The sequence below is a fragment of the Panthera pardus genome, unplaced genomic scaffold (genome assembly GCF_024362965.1).
Source record: "Panthera pardus isolate Hobbes unplaced genomic scaffold, ASM2436296v1 HiC_scaffold_17, whole genome shotgun sequence".
Classification (NCBI taxonomy): Eukaryota; Metazoa; Chordata; class Mammalia; order Carnivora; family Felidae; genus Panthera; species Panthera pardus.
In genome coordinates, this window is record NW_026526732.1 from 79,630,496 (window position 1) to 79,650,339 (window position 19,844).

The 19,844-nt window shown below is 41.6% G+C and overlaps 2 pseudogenes; both read right to left on the reverse strand.

The window, feature by feature from the left end:
- The window catches only part of LOC109263236 (parafibromin-like), a 110,931-nt pseudogene extending 107,940 nt beyond the window's left edge, over window positions 1-2,991 (reverse strand).
- LOC109263235 (striatin-4-like) overlaps window positions 2,760-19,844 on the reverse strand; it is a 33,754-nt pseudogene continuing 16,669 nt past the window's right edge.

The following is a 19,844-nucleotide window of genomic DNA, read 5'->3' on the forward strand; positions in this document are numbered from 1 at the left end:
TACTCTTCTGCTATAAGTGGTACCTAGGGGGAAAAATGTGAAAACATTCTAGGCAGGACAAGTTATTAGGCACATAGCAGTGGGATGTACACAGAGTCTAACCCTAGTCCTTTTACTCAGGGCTTATCATTAGGAAGCAGAAAATGTGTTCACAATGAACACAAACAGAAGATGTAGAAAGACATGAAGGAAAGATCAATTCTAACTAGTAAAAGTGCCGTGTGAGTGTTAATTCTTGGAAAGGACCTAGAAATCCAAGTAGAATTCCAACAGGTGGGATGTGTGTGAGAACTTTTCAGGTGAAGGGATCAGCCTGTGCAAAGGCACAGAGGCATGAACTGGCATGGCGCATTTAAGAACAAGAAACCATGTCATGTGGCTGGAACATAGTTACAGGGAAGAAGGAAGAAGATGTATCAGAAGTTGTGCTTATGTATGGTTTTTTCCGTGTTATTTTAGATAAACCAATGTCCAGCCTTTAAAGGAATCTTCCTGTGAAGAATTAACTTTATGAAAGTGAAAATAATTTCCCCATTTATCTGCAAAAAATATTGGATTTTAAATTCTTTTAGATTGGGGCATAACTATATATGATCACCTTTTATAATAGATTGGGTGAGCATTTTTCCCCTCATTTACTCACAGAAGGATTTTGCTGATTTTCACATACGTGTCTACCACTGGCTGGAAACAACTGGTAAAGATTGCCTCCATACTCCAAAAATAAGATAGAAAACCTTCTCTGAAAAAAGGCACTAAGACCAGTTTTATCCAAACAGTCTTGCTTCTCTGAGCCTCAGGGGAAGGCCAAGGTCTGTCTCAGATGTTGGGATGATCTGAGAGAGAAGCTTCTGCCCTGGGTGAGGCCTGCTGTATTCCTTTTACTAACACATCCCAGCAAAGTTCCTGAACTTGAGTCACCAGAAAACCAGTCATCGTGATGCCACCAATTATAGATAAGAATTCCCAGTATTCTCACAAACTTGGAATAAAGCAAATAAATCTCATTGACTTAATACCAGCATTTCTTCCCCAGCAGTTGAAGGATTTCCATAGAGGTCTCTCCTTATTTCCACTTCCCCACACTCAGAAATGAATCCTTCCTTTCCTATGAATGCTATCTAGGAATTCTAAATTGTGAAAAATCTGGAATCATGACCACATTTAAAACTCTTCACTGGAGTGAAAACAGCTGTGGAGATGGGAAATTATGTCAGTGTCAAGAAGAATATTAACACTGACCCACATTAAGGTCATACGATGACAGATAGAAAAATAAATCGGGGCCTTGTCAGAAGAATTCTGTGGTGTGTGAGACAGGTCAAGAGGGATGAGGTAGGAAGACTGAGCAGGCCAAAGGGCAATGCATAATGTGGAGATTCCTTGTTATGGTCACCACAGCTAAGGTCTGTGCACCAGCTTGCCAGGGTCAGGAACTGAATTTTCCAGTGCTCCCAGAGTTCTCAGGATTGAGTGATACAAAAGATAAAAAGGCACAATGTGCCTTATGTATTAGGCACAATGTCAATTCATTAATCGTGGGCTTAATAGTCAGGTCATATATTTCTGCTACCCAGAGCACCCCTTCTCACACCAAGATCCCAGGAATGCATTAGAAGCCTGCACAGCAAGCTTGGAATTAGAACAAAGGAAGGGGCAGTCATAAAGGTAAATCATGAGAGTCTCACTGAAGTCCCACAAAAATGCCCTTTGCTGCAAAAGCAGCAGCATAGGGGGCACCTGGGTGGCTCAGTAGGCTGAGCATCCAACTTCTGCCTAGGTCATGATCTTTCAGTTCCTGAGTTCACATGGGGCTCACTGCTGTCAGTGCACAGCCCACTTTGGATTCTCTGTCCCCCTCTCTCTGCCCCTCCCCCAACTGCATTCTCTCAAAAATAAGTAAACATTAAAAAAAAAAGAAGCAGCAGCATAGTGTTGAGTGTGTGGATTTGGGGGCAATCAGATCTGGGTTTCAGCTCAGCCTGGTCAACTTCTGGTGGTCTCTCTTACAGCTTCAGTTTCTTTATCTGTAAAATGTTATGTAGATAAGAGCAACAGCTAACTTTTTTTTTTTCTTCAATGGGTTTGTGGAGACAAATTTCACATCTAAGTCCAGGGCAGAGGTGATGGGGCTTATAAACCTGGAAGAGAGCCCAAGTATTTAGGGTGACAACAACATGGGTGAAGGTGGGCTACATTAAAATCCTGTTTATTTATACAGATTTATTCATACAGAGATATGGGGGACCCTTCTCCACCCTCCACGTCCTAGGAGGAGACAAGAGAAAGCCATCTCTCCCCATTGTTGGCCCCATGGGAGTTGCCCTTGGAGAAGTCCTGGGGGAGGTAGCGGTGAGCATCTCCCGTGAGGGCATCACCTGCTCCCTAGGCAGTTACTGGCCTAGAGGCATTGGGTAGTTTCTAGAAAGCAGTGTTGAGGGAACTTGAGGGGAGGGTTTTGGTCTGGGCAAGCTTCCTGGGTGGACCAGGCCTGGTACTCCCACTGCGTACAGTCCAGGGTCCAGCTGGCTTCATGGCATCTGGGGGGACCCAGAGCAGGGGTGCCTGGGGCTCCTCACAGCACAGCTCCCACCCAGGTCTGAGGAGATGGAAAAGAGGAGTTGGGGGTTAAAGAGAGAACCTGGCATCTTCTGGTATCTTGGAAAAGCTGACCCCCAAGGACGCCAGCCCCAATTGTGCTGTGCCCAAGAAGGCAGCTCAGATACCAGGACTGGGCACCAAGGGCCCAGAGAGGAAACTCCCAGAGGCCATTCTGGAGGGTGATATCCAAAGGAGGCCACTCCCCAGGATGCTTGGGGAAGGGTAGGCCATGGGGAATGGTCTCCTGGGGGAAGTACCACCAGGCTCTGAGGCAGGTGGGAAGAGGCTGGGCCTCTGGGCCTCCAGACTGAGGCTGGGAGTCATCTTAGTTCCACCTGCCCGGCCTGCTCCCCAGTCAGCATGGCAGTCAGGGCTGGGCCAGGTAGGCATTATACGAAGATCTTGGCCGGGGTGTCAGTGTCCACACTGGCAATGAAGGCCTTGTTGGGGTGGCTGGTGACAGACTGGATAGCCTCCTCATGCTTCTTGTGATAGGCCATGATCTCCTGCTCGCATGTTTTGTTGTCCAGGCTCCACAGCGATTGGTCATGACTTCCCAGCATCAGAAATATGCCATTAGGGTCCATGGCTAGTGATCATGTCCAAGTGGGAGACCATGGAGTGCACAGATTTCCCTGTCTGGTTGTCCAGAAAGCAGATGTCTCTGTTGTGGCAATGATGATGAGGGGTTGCTTTGAGTGACTCACCACCTGGTTGATCTGGGTTGGGCTGCTGCTTCTCCTCAACTCCAGTATGAGGAAGACACTACCAACCTCCAGGTCATAAAAGTGGTGTTTTGGGGTTCCACATCCTCTTAAAGACGTCTTTGCTGTCAGAGAGATCACAGCTGAGGTCATTGTCATTGGTGACGGTAAGATCCGCCAAGTCCCCCAAGCTACCTCCCTGCCCCTGATCCTATTCATGATGAAAACATCTTCATGTGGCTGGGGACTGGGGTGTGCCAAGAGGTGAACCAGTTCCTTTGGGGGACACCCCATCCACATCCCAAAGGTTGGCCAAAATTCCCTGGAGCTGGGCTCGTTGGTTTTCCAACTCATGGTGGGTCCCTCTCCAGTGCATTGTTAAGGGTCTGGAGAGAGCTCCCCATCCTCTCCTGAGCCCGGAAAATCGAACTCATGGACGGCATCCTGGGAGTCATACTTCCTCTTCATCCTCATCCTCATCAGGCTTTGGAGGGCAGCTTCACATGCTGCTTCTTGTGCTGCACACTGTCCAGCTCATGGTTGTCCTCATGGCTGTAGTCCTCATCATGGTCCTCACGGCCATCCTCCTCCTCCCAATTCTACAGAAAGGGAATCTGCTCCAGCACCCAGCCACCCCAGCGCTCTTTGCCATCTTTGCCTGTCACATTCCTCTTGGTCTATTCGTGCTTCTCTTTCACCATCAGTAACTTGCCACCACGGAGCCCTCCAGGGGCCAGCGTGGCCCTGCAGCCCCCTTCGCTGGACTCCGTGGCCCTGCTGAGCTCCAACAAGTGGCCCAGTAGGGACTGCGCTCGCCTGAACCGCATGTCCAGGATGATGTCTGTGTAGCGCACCTATTCCAAATACTGTCGGAGAAGCCGCTGACCGTCCTACTGCACCAGCGGGCTGTTCTCCCGTGTGACTGACTCCAAAGGGCCATTGGACACTTGTTCTGACAGTTCTGGTTTCTTCTCCCGTGGTTTAGGTCAGCACTGAACTTTATCATATTTGACCCTTTCCTGCTTCAGCGCACATTTAAGGTCTTGATCCACTGCACCGGGTCTGGACATTCCTTTGCCCTTTCCCTTCCTCCGGAGGAAGGTCACCTGAGTCTGCAAGGGGGCACTTTCCACGTGCGAGCTGGCCTTCTCCGCTCCAAGCGCGTGGACTCTTGCTGCATAAAGGGCGGGATCCAGCGCAAGCACAGGGGTCTCTGGCCGCCGCGGTGGGCCTGGGCTGGCTCCACCTCCGCCTCCCTTACCAGCTGGGTCCCAGGACAGGGGCAGGAGGCCAGAGCCACCCCATCAGACCAGCCTGTGCCAGAGCCAAGCCAGTGGCAGGAGCTGGCAGCCGCCACAGTGGGACCAATCCCTGCTGTGTCACGGAGGCTTGGACCGCCCGCACGCCTGCTGTCGGCATTAGCTAACTCTTAATGAACAGCCACATGGACCAGGCTGTGTGCCCAGTGCTCTACAGACCTCTCTCAACTGACAATAGTCCTCCGAGGTGAGTGCTATTTTCATTACAATGCGGCAGATGAGGAAACGGAGACACTGTTGCCCCTACAGAAACGGTGAAGGGTCATCTCCGCCCTGGTATCTTGTAGCCATCCAGTTTCAGGTGAAGGGTTTTACTTCTCCAGGTTTCTCTTGACTTGCAGAGAAGTGAGTAAACTGTTCTCTGGATCCATTGACCCTTGAGGGGCAGTGGGGTCTGGTTCTGTGACACAGAGCAAGGAGGATCAGTGGGGTATTCCAATTTAGCTTGGGGCTCCTTGTCTCCTAAACTATGTAAACTGAAACACATCACACTGTGAGATATAATTTATTCCTGCCCCACTCTCCAGATCTCCATCTGGCCCATGAATGTGATTCATATTCCTTGTATTTAAATATTGTTACCCTTATTATGTGCCAACTAATACTCCTGACTTCAATTTATTGAGTGCATTCACACCTTCCCTTCTCTGTGATGCATTCTTAAGCATTCTCTCATTGACTAGCAGTGAGGGGATCATGCCCAAATCATGGCCCCCTTCTCCTTTTCTTTCTCTCATGGCTATAGAAGAGGCTTCAATATAATTCTGTTTCATCCATTTTACCCTATTACAGAAATTCTTTATCTAGTGGCCAGAATATTAATATTTGCATAAAAACATGTTTTTCTTCTATGGACAGTATGGGAAAACACTCATGAGTTCCTTTGTAATGTGCATCCCAACACAGATAAGAAGAAACCTGGCTAAGGTCTCTTCTTAAACATAATCACAGATCATTTTAAAATAAAGATTTTATTATTATTCAGGTATGGCAAAACCAAAAGATCAGGGGAAAAGAGCCATAGAAAAAAGTTTGTATACTCACAGTTCCCAAGAGGAGGGGGCATACCATGCCATGGGGGGCCACGTAGGGAGGCACCGGATTTGGTCAGGAGGTGAAGGGGTCAAGGGGAAAATGTGGGGAATAGCCTTTGTTGTCATTTCCATGGAAAGGAAACAGGATAAATAGCTTTAGGGTTGACAAGTTTTAAAATTATCAGGCTCTAGGGGGTGCATAGAGGGGTGTTCCTGGTTGTCTGTTATTTGACTGTGGGGTGATTAGGGCAGAGGATAGTGGCCCCGAGTGTGAGAACCCAGTAAAAGATATGGTTGAGGCTGTGGGCACTAAATTGGCTGGTTTGCATGTGAAGTGTTTGCTCACAGGCAAGTTGTTTGCTATCTCTAGGAATTATCTCCCTCTGGGGTCAGCAAGGTCCCAAGATGTCAAACTATCAGAAAATAAACAGCATGGTTAATATGCCAACTGAGTGAGGTCAATCTGATACAGACATTAATACTCCTAGAGTATTAATTAGAGGAGTCCATTAATGCAACCCTTAATAAAGACCACAAAAGAAGTAACTGAGGGGAACCTGGGTGGTCCAGTTGGTTGAGCATCTGACTTCGGCTCAGATCATGATCTCGAAGTTTGTGAGTTCAAGCCCCACATCAGCTCGCTGCTGTCAGCCTGTCAGGGCAGAGCCCGCTTCAGATCATCTGTCTCCCTCTATCTGCCCCTCCCCCCCCCCTTACGCTCTTCCTGCCAAAAAAGAAGAGATGGTAATGATCATTAAAGGCATTGTTAAAAAAAAAAAAAGAAGTAATTGAGAATAACTTAATGAAGACCATATTAAATAAGAACTGTAAACAAATTACTCTAAATTAGCTTGGACATAGTTCTTCACTACAAACTATGAACACTATGTTCTGTGGTATTTATACTAATTTCCACTGTTATCTCACTGGGAATCCCTAGAACCCTTAGCAGCATGGCTAAAGGAAGCTTTTGGGTTTGGTCTTCTCTACTTCAGTCCTGATATCTCCTCATCTGCTGGCCCTCTCTTTTAGGATTCCTTTCAATCTGTTGGAATGGCCATTCCGTTATATTTCTTATAACTAATTTCAAGTTTTTTAATTCTCTTGATCTATAACCATTGGAAACTTAGATTTTAGGAAAACATGTGTTCTCCAATTGTACTTCTACACCTTTGTAGAAGGTAATCTATTAACTTTTTTTTAATTTCAAAAGGTTTTTTTTGTGTGAAAAATCCCATTAACAATTTCCTACCTGAGAATCTTGCTGAAAGGCAGAGTGACAGAATCCCTCTGGTTTGTGTTCTAAGAATTTTTTTATCTAATACTTGGTCATGAAATAAATAACATTTTCTTCGATTAGCCTTCAAGTTTTACCTTTCATCTTTAGGATTAATCCCCTTGGAGTCTACCTTGTATGATCTGCTTCCCTATGATCCATGTAGACTCACTCCACCTGTGCTGAGCTGTGCTAATACGTGGAGGGTTTAGTGTGCTTTCACAGGGTGACAGGCTTTTGTTGGAACATTATTGTGTTCTCCCAAGTCAAACTCCATATTCCAATTCCATTTCTGCTATTTACCAAATGTCTGACATTCACCAAGTTAACTTAATCTCCGTAAGCCTGTTTATTCCTCCATAAAGTGAGTTCATAATAATACCTTATAAGGTTGTTGTGAGGATAAATGAAATAGTGCATATAATGCACTTACTACAACACCTGATACATCATAAATGGTCAATAATGGTTATAATTTCTATCACAGATATCCTAACTTGTCTCTTCCTGGAAGCCTCCTGCATTTTAAGTAACTTCTATAAATTATTGTTCTCATTCACTGTGTTGATTTACTAGTTTAACTCTCAATTGTAACTTTATTTCTATGTGTCACCACTAAGTACCAACTACTGGACCTAGAATGAAAAAGCCCTTATAGACTTTCCTAAGTTTTACCTATTTGGAAGTATTATAAATTCCTATACATCAGAATCTATAATGGACAGGGCTGCATTACAACCACCTTTCAATTCTTTTAAACAAAAAAATTAAAATTATATTTTATGACAGAATTGGTATGAAAACTATAATCCAAAAACAAATCAAACAAGTTATTATTATAATTCATCATTATTTTGTTCATGTTTTATTCTGATTTTAAAAGAAATTAAAGCTGAAACATTTTAGTTTTAAAACATTTTCATGAGCCCTAAAGGTGTTATGAACCCTAGTGTCTATTATGTGTAAAAGATGAGTCAGCCCTGATTTAACTGTGGACTCAGACCACAGTGAAAGTCAAGGAGTCCCAGTGATACTGTTTCCTCAAATGCAGCTAAAGATAGGGCTACAGCTGTTTTGTTAATAGGGTTGATAAAGCTATTACTAAAACCATTCTTGTAGTGAAATATTATAGAATGACAAAGTGTCATACCGCCTTGAGACCACCTGCTTAAAGACCCATTGTTCATAAATAAAAATTAAGACTCAGTGTCCAAGTGTTCAGTTTGGATCCAGAGTTGGGGCTAGAACCCAGTTCTCCTGATTACCAGGCAGTATTTTTTCTACCACACTATCCATTGCTCTTTAAGGCTTTATTTGAGCTTAGTTTTTAATTTAAGTTCATGTTTCCTAGAACCTTTCCTATAAGAATTTTTGTGTTCTGGGTTTATAATACTTATGGTAGAGAGGAATACCATTTCCTACTGCTTGTGACCTTGTTTGAAACAGTTTGGTTAGAGCCATTTCTCACCTCTGTCCTGTCTCACAATCCCTCCAGGGCACATCTACTCCAGGGAGGTGAAATTTCTGGTCACAGCAGCCTTGGGAGAGGGCTCCTTCACCTCCCTGGGATAATCACCTCCCTGGGAACTAAAGTCTCAAAGTCCAGGGAGCAAAGTAGGGGAAAGGGGAACTAAGATTTGTCAGGTGCTTATTATAAGACAAGATCCTAACTGTGTATTGTATATCTACTCTATCTTTTAATGTGGAAAGTAGTTACCAATATCTTGTATCTTGAGCCCTACCAATTGCTAAGTGACTCAAACAACTAGGGAAGGCTAAATATAACTGGTCTCCTGAATATGCTGGCCCTCTTAGATTATGTCTTGTTTTGAGCCATACTTTTAGAGTGAATTCCAACACTAACTCAGTCTTTGGGGCTGTAGATCCAAGCTTCTTCAAGATCTACATGTATCTGAATATTATACTCTCTGGCAGAATGTTGCAAGTGACCTCATAACTATGAGTCCAGCTTTGCTATAATGCACAGGTTAATTATATCTTTGTGACCATGCCAAAAGTGTGGCTTCATTGCCCAAGGGATTGTTTATCTCTGGTGATTAAATTAAGTATCCATCTACATTTCTGAGAAATGCTCCAGCACTATTTTGAGCCTTCCTAATCTAGCTAGATTAATCTTCTTTTGTACAAACCATCAGTATTTCCATAGGATAGTTTCCATATGGATCGTTCCCATGTTAACATATTAAAACAGTATTTAGGATGAAATATTTAGCCTAAATGGAGAGGCATTAAAAACAAAGACCAGCTGTTGTGTCTATGTACTTGGTAAAAAAAAAAAAAAAAAGCAGCTGGAATCAATATAGCATTTGGACACATGGCTGAAGATGTGTTTTGTGTGAGGAATGTGCCCTTGAGGGAAATGAACCTTTGCATTTGTGTGCAACTGAAGTGGAAAATAGGGGAGAACCTTGAAAGCCAGGGACTATCTTCAGTGACATTACATGAGTGAAGAGCGAAAGCTTTAAACATTATTGATTATAAGACAGCTATGATAAAACATAGCATTTTAATTAAATCCTGCATGCTGGCAGTGAAGGCCCAGTCCCAACTATGTGCTAAATTTTAGGAACTGAGTATTAGTAGAACCTCTTAGGGTATCTAAGTGGCCTGCACATATTAGATCTGTGCTATCCAAGATGGTAGCACTAGCCATTCATGACTATTTAAATTTAAATTAATTTCAATAAAATATAGTTTCATATTCAGTTCCTGGTCTCACTAGGCACATTTCAAGAGCACAGTAGTCACATGTGATTAGTTGCCACTGTATTGAATAGTGCAGATATAGAACATTTCCATTGTTGCAGAAAGTTTCTTTAGACAACACTGTAGTACACATTCAATAAATACATGTTGAATGAATGAACGAATGAATGGACAAAATTTGAAAGGGGAGAAAATATACTGCTCTTGTAAAAAGTTGAACCAGTCCTCTTTAAAGAAGACATGATATGGGGCGCCTAGGTGCCTCAGTTGATTAAGCATCCAGCTTGGGCTCAGGTCATGATCTCACTGTTCATGAGTTCGAGCTCCACATCCAGCTCTCTTCTGTCAGCACTTTGGATCTTCTGTCTTCCCCTCTCCCTCCTCTTCTCCCTCCCCCTCCCATATGCAGACTCTCTCTCTCTCTCAAAAATAAGTATTTTTTATAAAGCATAAGGCTTTAAGAAAAAAGACATAGTATTTATTTGGGGATAGTGGGAAGTGATAAAGGGATAGAATGACCTTTTAAGAATTGCAATGTCCAATTCCATTGGCATAACTTAGATTTCTGTGACAGACTCCTCCTCTAAAACCTTCAGTAAAGTCTATTTTGTTCATGAAGACTTGTGTGGGTGGAGATTTTTGAGGAGCTCAGCAAAGGGGCTTTATTTCATAGGGAGGTCAGCATGGTATATAACAGAGACCAGACATAAGGAAGAAGGAACAAGAAGTAGAGGATATCGTATGTCCATCAAGAACAGACAGGACCCTTAGGGACAGATCTGAAATTCCATAGGCCAGGAAACCAGGCTCAAGTCAATTTTACCTCTAATTAAAGTAACCTGGCTGATGATGTCTAGGTTGCACTTTAAGATACTCTACCAATACCGTGTCAGGAGTTGGCAGGCCAACTCTAGCCTACCATCTGTATTTGTAAAGCCTACCAGCTAAGAATGGTTTGTACATTTTTCAGTGATTGTTAAAAAAAATCAAAAGAATAATACGAACACATGACACATGAAAATTGTATCTAATTCAAATTTCAGCATTCATGAAAAATTTTGTTAGAACACAGCCACCTCATTCATTTACGTATCGTCTATTGCTGATCTTGTGCTACAATGGCAGAGTTGAGTGTTTGCAACAGATACCAAATGGTCTGCAAAGCTAAAAATATTTATGCTCTGGCTTTTTATAGAAAAAGTTTGCCAATCCCTGTACTATATCATCAGTGTAGTGAGAGAAGGGATCTACATATCAGATATTACAAAACATTCAGGCCAGGAATGGGTTTCACTGAGACATGGCTGCCTCATGGGGAACCATAACAAAAGAGGTTTTAGAAAATTAGGGATAATGAGAGGAGTAGAGAATTACTTAACAGGAAGAAAACCTACATCAAATATAAACCGCTACATTTTTATTGCTGATGATAGCAGGAAATTGGGCAGATAAAAAGAAAACTGTTTGACCTAAGGCAATCAGTCATCTAACCTTTCTGAGGATCAGTTCACCATCAGGCAAATGTCCATCTGTGATACAGAATAGTCCAGCACCAGATGGTTCAACAAATGCCTATTTAGTGCCTCCTATAGGAAGGCCCTGTGCTAAAGTAAATGTGGAGTAAGGATGAGAACCCTAAATTTTGGCCCTTATTCTCCAAAAAATACATACTATCCTAGGGGAGATAAGGAAAGATATTGGATCATTGGTTATAAATGTGGCAAATGAGAAATTTTTGAAATAAGTTTTAGAACCATTCAGAAAGAGATGAGCTAAAATCATCAGAAGTCAAGAAAGACATCCTAAGAAGGAAGGAAGGAATTGGGTTGGAGCTTGAAGGCTGAGGGGGAGGGGAGGGAAGAAAGGGATTTCCAGATAGGGAAACGGACAAGCCATGGCTGGGCATTAGGTGGGAGAAAGATGACCTCTTTTGATTTCTCCAAAAGAGAAGAGATCAGCTAGGCTGAAGCAGATGAATATGATGAGAAGCTGGAGATAAAGAGAATAGGGAAAGGACAGGGATCTGGGAGGTTTTTGAAAGCCAGGATAAGGGGTTTCCCAGATTGACCATGAGAAACACAGTGTGTTTGTATAAAGAAAAGGGTAAGAAATTGGTATTTGTCAAAGCAACAGCACAGGAAAAAGTTATGTGAGCACAAAGAAATCAGACAAGTTGGATGACATTCCAGTAAGAAAGAGAAGAACAGTAAGAAAAAGTGTACACCTTAGACCTTACAAGATAGGAAAGATATTATCCTAACAAACACATCATCTAGAGCTTCCAAGGACAAAATATAACAAGAGTCCAAGAATAAAGTTGGAAATTGTGCAACCAGCTCTGTGAATTTAGGCACATTATGGAGTAACCAACTGCTGGTCATACAGCTAATGGCTTTATTTGCACAAAGATCTGGTGAACTTCTTTGAAAAGATATTTGAAAAGGCAATAAGCATTGGCACAGACAACTGGCTCCTTAAAAAGTGCCCTAAACAACTGAGGAAACACAGATGTCCCTTGCTTTTCTGAACAAAGAATCAGAATAAAAAAAAGAAAGTCGTTCAAGAGGTGAGAGATTCAGAGAACATTTGCTAACGCTATAAAGCCTGAATGGGGGAAGAGAGACATTTTGAGTAGAGCCCTGAGTAATGTTATTATCTCCTGACACAGCCTTTCCAGAACTTCTCTCCAAATTCCTGGAGAGAAGGCAGTGGAAAAAGTGTAATGATCCATAGTGAATCATATAAAATGTCTTTACTATTGGTGACACTGCTGAAAATACACCGCATAGTTACCATCTTTTTTTTTCTTTTTTAATGTTTATTTCTTTTTGAGAGAGAGAGAGAGAGAGAGAGAGAGACAGAGACAGAGCATGAGTGGAGGAGGGGCAGAGAGTGAGGGGGAAACACAGAATCCGAAGCAGGCTCCAGGCTGTGAGCTGTCAGCACAGAGCCCTATGTGGGGCTCAAACTCACTAACTATGAGATCATGACCTGAGCTGAAGTTGGATGCTTAACCGACTGAGCCACCCAGGTGCCCCCATCTTTTTTTTTTTTTCAAACTTCTTTCTTGACCATTTCAGTGTGGCAACAATGAGAGTGAACTAGTGGTCACAACAGTGACCTCTGCAGCTAATAGTGAGCATATCCCCCTTGATAATGCTGAGAAACAGTGAACAGAGCCACCGATCTTGGAGAATACCATCATAAGGGATGCTCAGTGCACATATGAAAGTCCATGACCCCTTGTCTGTGCTGATGATAAAAGGAACCAAAGGACTTCCATTGCAGAGACTGCACTAAAATGGCTACTGGCAGTTGCTACTATCTTTATATTGCCCGTAAATACCAAGATTTTTATAATTTTGATTGGTGACCAACCCTAAAAATCTTGACTCTTACAATAAAATAAAATTATTTTTAATAAACTGAACAATAATAATTTTGTTAGTTTTACAGGTAGCTGTAGCATTGTGTATGTTTTTTTACTAGGAGTCACTGATTCCCAGTGGTGATGCATTGAAGAAGACTTTTACTGCCACATCAGTGAGCCCTGATCTGAGCAGATTAGATGGGCTTGGAATGAGTAACTGAAAGGCAAGGTGTATCTAACCTGGAGGTTCTTGTCAACACTGAACATAAACATACTTATTGTTTGCATGAGAATAAACTGACTGGAAAAAAATAAATAAGTAAAAACTATTGCATGATTAAGATGGCTTCTTGTAGGTGTGAAATTGAACATACCTCATTACCAGATTGACCTTGCACACTTGAGAAAGGGTCTTGTTAAAAAACAAAAAGTTAACAAACACTTCAAACCACTATTTCTTGGTAAACAGAATTCATTGTTTCTATGTATAAGTGAATTTAGTGTGGACGGTGAGAAGACATAGACTACATGGTTTTATATTTACACATATCCAATATATTACGGATGTCCCAAACATCTAAATCTGTTGTTAGTTAAGTCACAACTACATGAGTGACAAGAATAAACAGGAATTGATGGCACTGAAATTGAAATGTGTTCCTAGACTAACTTCTGTAGAATAGAGTGGTTGCACTACTAAATAAACTAAATTCTATAAAGAATAAGGATATAATTATCTAATTTCACATGACTTATTTCTGCCAAAAGTGAGGGAAGGTGGATGGATAAACTTAAAAATAAAATGTAACCATGCAACTGGTTTCTTGTAAAAACTCTTCCATTTTCCATAAAAAAAATAACTTCTGGATTAAATTTTTCCCACTACATTTTGATGTAATTCTTAGGCAATTAGAATTAGATTATAAAAACTCTAGGAAACTCTCCCAAAAATAAATAAAAAACAAAACTTCAAAAGAAACCACAAATTGCTAGCTCAGAAAAAATTATCTGTGCATCTTTCTGATGAAAATAAAACAATTTAAATATCCAGTTTATTTAAAAGGTTATTTTAAAATCATGAAGTTCAAGGCAGTTCCTGCAGTGAATACTAATAAGTGGTGAATAGTTTTTCTGGTGCTTAATCCAACTCCATAAATTCAACAATGGTGCAATGTCAAAATAAAGGAATATTTTACTTGTCTACTGGGAGCACCACTTCCTGAACCTTAATTAGAGGGTGATGCATAAAACATTTTTTGTTAACTAACCTAACATATTTGGAGTTGAGATACTGTCCAGGGAATATACATTCAAGTGAAAAGAACTTATTTTGGGTAATAATTATTTTTGATAATTAAATGCCTCTCCCTTCTCTGCTTAAAATTGAATTACTCTGAGACAAATGCTCTTTTAAAGCAGAAAATCAGGAAAATGAAGGTAAAGACAGTAAAGTCCACTGTTTGTGGGGTGAAGATATACTTGTAGGTGGAATTTTAACCTAAAACGTATTTAATGCTCACTTTGGCCAGGAAAAACTAAAAAAGAAAAAAGGAGCACCATCTTTCCTTTCAAGTAACAAGTGTTTTGAACACATGTGGCACAACTGCCGAACACACTCTAGATCTGCATAGGACAATGTAGTGATCTGGCCAGCCAGTGTGATGGCCTTCTGCACAGCCTGGTAGCCTCCCCTCCTACGGCTCTGGGAGAGCTGTGTCTGTAAGTCCAGAAGGCGCCATCTTTGAGCATCAATATGACAGTTATACACCCTAACATAAAGCTTTGTTCTTTTGGGGGAACAAGTTATTTTTATTTAGTTGAACTAATTGAGATTTTCTTCTACTGTTCAGGGGCTGAATCAAATATTATGGAGCCAAGAGCTCATACAAAATTAGGTTTGAAAGTAAACATTGCTTCGAGTAAGGGAAAAATACCACATAAAATACAAATTTTTAAAAATTAATACCAACATTCCCAAATCCAAAAGAAAAGCATATTTCTTATCATTAAATGTGTAACACTTACCTGTAATACCTTTTCCTACATTTTTGGTTGTATGTTCTTTGATCACTTCTTTATATGAAAATTATTTTTTTAATTCAACTTTCTGTAGAAAAATTAGAAATAATTCACTCTTTATTCTGGCATCATTCTTTGAACTTTTAAAAAAATTATAGTTTAGAAAAGCTTTTTCTAACTATACAACCCATTGTTAACAGCCTATATATTTGTAGAAAATTTCTAGCAAATTTCTTCCATATATGTGCTGTGGGATTTCAGGGCATTTCAAATTTTTTTTATGCAGTGAGTGACAATCTTAAATATTATTTGAACTGATAACACTCAGTTATTTGGGTCATTTTGTCTGGAACCACCAGACTATGTCAGGACAGCCTGTATCAAAATTGCTAAGACTACATCTGATATGTCAGGATGAGTAAAATATGTAATTCATGTACAGATATCCTCACTAATCTGCTTAGGTTTGTGCTTTCGAACATAGGAATTCCATTACCTTTTATTTTGTATAATTCTCATCAAAACAATGAAAAAAAGTGTGTGTTGCTCTTATAACTATATGTGCTATTTGTTGCCTACATTCCTGACCAGAAAGAACTTTTTTGGCAAGGTATCAGTGAGAACTGAATCCTCTGTATGCCCTGTTACACAGTGATGATAGGAAAAATTTTCCACAGACTAGCTTATGGCTCTGTATATCACAAACCTTGTTAATTTTTGATTCTGTGCCCATCTGATTCAATGGCATCTGCAGTAGGACATGTTTATAGCATGATTCCACCTCTGGTCCTGCATCATTGTGCTGTGATGCAGTGAATCAGCACAGTGGGAAGTAGGAGTGTTCTCGGGGCCCATCCCACACCAAGCCGGCTAGCGGTAACTTCCCCACACAAAGAAGTGACTGCCAACCACACAAATATTTCTCAAACTAAATGTATCCCCAATTCAGCTTCCCCTTAGCCATATTTTAGCCCCTCACCCATCTGATAAATTTGACACAAGAGAAAGAGTGATAGAGAGTATGTCAGAAGAGAAAGAGACAGCAGTCTTGGCCAGCCATATGGTTATTTTTATACAAATATATGATATGGTAGCACATTGCTATGGCCCCTACCCATCACCTTGAAAGAGGGGTGTGCAAATGAAAGGCCCTGAAGCTTAACACTTGTGACTAAATTTGCCTCTGCAATTATTGGACGATCCAACCAGAGGCCTCTTGGTTCTCTAGAAAGAGACTTAATAGTCAGTCTCTCTTCAAGCCTGAGGTAGTGAAGTTGAGCCTAAATCTGAAGAGCTTTCTCCTAAGGTGTTCTAAGCTAACATCCACTTGTACTTCTATTCAGAGTTAGTGTGGGACCAACCCTGAAAGAGTAAACATCATTTTAGTAACTTGAAATTGAGAATGCCACCTGGGGGGAGGGCAGATAAAGTTAGAGCATTACTGTTCTTGACCAAAGTAGAAAAAGTTGTTGCACTCTATGCATTTTCTGACCAGTTATTTTAGTGTCTCTAGCCTTTCACATGACAGAGAAATAAATAAACTTTCATGTTGTTTAAGCCACTGTAACTAGGGCTTCATCTAGTAGTTGCAGCTCAAACTGTTCTTATAAGTACCACACACTAACTGATTGTGCCACTGGAGCCGTGCTAGCCCAGACTATTCTTAACGGAGACAAGGTAGTATCAGGATTACCTAGAGAGATTTCCTGAGTTATTCCTTCCTCCGTTCTGCTGTCTTGCAGTGCAGGACAATTTGCTTAATAATTTCGTAATAAACAATTTACTATTTCCCGTGATTCTATGGGATGGATCGGCTCAGCTGGGAGGTTCTGTCCACACAGTGTCATTTGGGATTACAGGAGTGGCTGCATGAGCTGGGTACTCAGCTGGGGCTGGAACACCCAGGAACACCCAAGATGCCTTCACTAAGTGTCCCACATCTCAGCCGAGCGCTGGCTGGATCTCACCAGGTGTTCTGTCATTATTCAGTACTGTAGCCTAAGTTTCTTTTATATAGTATCTAGATCCCATCAGAGCAAAGCAGAAATTTCCAGGCCTCATAGAGCCTACGCCTGGAGCCAGTCCAGCCTTGTTCCCCCCACATTGTGCTGGGCACAGCAAGTCACTAGGCCAGCGCAGATGTAAAGGCAGCGGAAACAGATTCTACCTCTTGACAGGACAAGTGGTCTGGAGGTAGAGGGATAGAAAATGTGTTGGTAGCCATTTTTGTAGACAGTCTACATGCAAAGAGATGGATAGAGAAGTAAGATGACTCCTAAAAGGACAAAAGAGTAGGATGGAGTAGGAACTCAGGCGTTTTCTCTTTTGGCACATAGAACGCAATGCCTCTGTCAGGTTTCAGCCAGTCTGTCTATTCAGTCACTTCACCCATTTAATCACTTGACCCCATAGAAAACTGATACTGCTGGGAAGAGGGATGCTCCATGCTTTCTTAGACTGGGAACTCAGGATGGAGCAGCCTGTGGGAACCATGTTACAAGATCTAGCTTTCAGAGTACAAGTCCCCACACTAAAGTTTTTCAGCATATGCTGAGCTGAGCTGATTCACTGAAACAAACACATTACACACAAATACACGTACATGTGACAATCGGATTGTTAGTTTATTAATTTGAAATTGGAAATAGCTGCTAAGTATTACAGAATATTGTGTCTTCTGATCTGTACATTTTTTCCTAGAAGTTGGACAATGTCCTTGGAAAGCCAAATCATTTCTGGAGGTTGCATTCTGATTAGAATCAGAATGGAGGTGGGGCGCCTGGGTGGCTCAGTCGGTTAAGCGTCCGACTTCGGCTCAGGTCACAATCTCACAGTTCGTGAGTTTGAGCCCCGCGTCGGGCTCTGTGCTGACAGCTCAGAGCCTGGAGCCTGCTTCACATTTTGTGTCTCCCTCTCTCTCTGCCCCTTCCCTACTCATGCTGTGTCTCTCTCTGTCTCAAAAATAAATAAACATTAAAAAAAAATTAAAAAAAAAAAAAAGAATCAGAATGGAGGAGTTAGATTATCTTAATATAGTGTCCTCTTCTATGAGGCTTGAAGGAAGTGCCTGCTAAGTGGGCAGTTAACTAGAATGCTGGTCCCCTGGCTAAATCAAATCTGTAATCTGTTTATGCACAACCTTTGAGCTAAGAATGAAAGTGTCAGAAAGAAAAACAAAGAAATACACAACAGAGACCATATGTGACCAGCAAAGCTTAAGATATTTACTATCTGGCCTTTTACAGAAAAAGCATACTGAGCCTTGAGCTAGATAGTGAATTACTTGGCAGAAGGTATTCTCTATTTCTCCTAGAACAGTGTTTACAAAATGTATGTCACAGTCCAATATGGGGCTGTGAAACTAAGTTACTGGGTAGAAATCTGTATGTTGTGGGCTGAATTGTGTACTCTAAAATTCATTTGCTCAAGTCCTAACCCCCAGTACCTCACAATGTGATTGTATTTGGAGTCAGGACTTTTAAAGAGGTAATTAAGTTAGTATGAGACCAGTAGGGTTGGTCCCAACCCAATATGGTCAGGGTCCTTATAAGAGGAAATTTGGATACAGACACATACAGAGGAAAGACCGTGTGAAGACACAGGGAGAAGATAGTCATCTACAAGCCAGGAGAAAGGCCTCAGAGGAAATCAGCCCTGCTGATGCCTCCATCTGAGACTTTTAGCCTTCAGAGCTGTGAGAAAACAGATTTCTGCTGTTCTAGCCACCAAGTCTGTGATACTTTGTTATGGCAGCCCTGGCAAACTAATGCACAGGAATTTTAGAAATATGCAATAGACTGAATGGAAAGTGTCAGGGAGCACTGTATATTGAAAGAGTGAATATTGTTTAATATAGTTTTATTATAATTATATGGTGTGGGGGGTTGTGGGTTGATATGTATTTCTCAACGTAGCACATGGTCAAAAAGTTTGGGAGCTACTGCCTTAGAATATAGTTAGGTACTCAGTGTGTTTGCTAAGCAATAATTTGTATCATCCTACCAGGGTCCTATCTGGGACTCACTGATATTTCTGCTCTTTGTCTTTCTTTTTCTGTGAGGACTTGTCTCTTTCTTTTCTTCTGGTATCATGTTGTGATCACTTAGGCTATGATCTTTCATGCTGTCACATCCCCTAAGTCTACCTTAAATCACTGCTCTTCACAAGGTCTTATTGCTTCTTGATTTGTGTGGCTTCTGATCATTTTCAGAACATCTCCAAATGGCTAATTTCACTCATTATTTGGGGTATATCAGACATCTGTTTTTTTCATCTGACCAGCATGGCTATTGACAAGTGGCAGTAGGCCCCCAACTTTTCTTTTGGGGAACCATCTCTCCATACTCCACATAGTTCTGATGGGCTGTTCTATAGGGTGGATATGTGACCCAGACTGGCCAAGGTCTTCCCTGATATTTGACATATGGTTTTTAGTTGTAAGGATTATGGGGACCCAGAGTTGTTTCTCCTTCAGCAGGGAAGACACTCTGTGAAATGAAGCCAGACACAGACTCAAGCAGAGAGTTGGAGAGAAAGAGCCCTACCATCATGGCTGGAGTCCCAAGACCCAGCCATGCCTAACATGTTAACTTCAGTTCTTCAATCAGTATTCTGTTATCACTGCTTGACTTTAACAAGATGGGCTGGTCCTATTTGCTTCACATCCAGGTTATCCTTGGGCTATAGTTGGCTACAAGCACCCGTTACATGCGCTGATAATAAACACCAGGTTACCCAACGAGGAGCACTGGTGTGACGATAAACGTAGGTTTAAGGAAAGATGATGGAATCTGG